The sequence below is a fragment of the Pteropus alecto genome, unplaced genomic scaffold (assembly GCF_000325575.1).
Source record: "Pteropus alecto unplaced genomic scaffold, ASM32557v1 scaffold175, whole genome shotgun sequence".
Lineage (NCBI taxonomy): Eukaryota > Metazoa > Chordata > Mammalia > Chiroptera > Pteropodidae > Pteropus > Pteropus alecto.
The window spans coordinates 791708-793143 of NW_006437739.1; positions in this window are offsets into that span (position 1 = coordinate 791708).

Genomic DNA, 1436 nt, shown 5'->3' on the forward strand with positions numbered 1-1436 from the left:
GGTGACACTGGTTAATAAAATTATTACAATTCAATAATATGTCATATGTATATTGCATTGTGTGTTCACCACCCAAAGTTAAATTGCCTTCTGTCAGGTAAAGGGAGTCAAATGTTACCGTTGAAGAAATTTTTGAGACATTTATTCAATAATAGACACTCTCTCTAGCCTGATGGTTACCTAAATTTTAAAAGGTCTTTGGTGTGGAAACTTGTCAAAGATTTTTGAAAGTCTAAATAACTATAACCATTTCAATTCCCTTACTCAAAATCCTCAATAAACCTGACTTGATTACATCAGTCATAACTTTCCTTTACAGAAATTATGATTGTTTTTACCTAGAGGTTGTGTTTCTTTTCTTAAACATTTGATGATACTGCTCTTTGTTAATCAGCCACCTCACCCACAATGGACAAACAAGAATTATTAGCCTACAGTTCTTGGGATTCTATCCTTATGGATTGGAGTTAGTATTGTGGTCATTTATAACAAAATGTAATACTTCGTGGTCATCTATTCCACAATTTCAACTTTGAGTTCTTTCAAACAGTTTAAGAGGTGCTCTCCAGCCCTTATAATTCTCCTACACCTAGTACATTGATTAAGTCTTGACAAGTGATTTCAAATAAAACTTTCTGTGACAACAGAAATATATATATCTATGTTGTCCAATGTGTTAGACACTAGCCACATATGGCTATAGTGGACTTATTTGACTAAAGAATGGATATTTTATTTCATTTTAATTAATTTAAGTTTAAAATAAATAAATCTGGCTTGTGGCTATTATATTGTATAGGACAGGTATAGATCATCCTACACATCTAAAATAATTTTCTTTGATACCTCTGACCTATTTGAGTCACTAAACACTTTCAGACAAGCACTATTCTTAATTTCCCTCAGTAAAAACCTAATGAAAATAATTCATGTAGTGTATTTTCTAATCTGTTTTTGTTTTTCTTTTCTTGTTTTTGTTTTTGTTTTTGTTTTAATTCTAAGAGTAGTTTTTGTGTCTGTTCTCTCATTTCCCTCTTTGGGTTATAGTGTAAAAAGCTCTGAGTTTGGAATCATGTGATCAGAATCTGAGAAATGGTTATGTGACCTTGATTTTTTTTTACATATTGAACAGAAAATCTGAATCTGTTGAATCATGGTCATCAAGTAGTTCCAGTGACTTTTTCAATCTACCATCCATTCAATATTCATTAAGCTTTTACTATGATCAAGGTACTCTGGTATATGAGTAAGGTAATGAAGTAGAGAAGACCTAACACATATTGAACACTTACCATATACCAGGCATTTTCTTAGTCATAAGATATCTATAACACAGGATATTTATTTTAATTTTCATGACTGCCCTGCATTGTCTTATTACCTTCATTTTTGAAAATGAGGAAATCAAGGATAAGATAGGTTAAATGACTTACCCA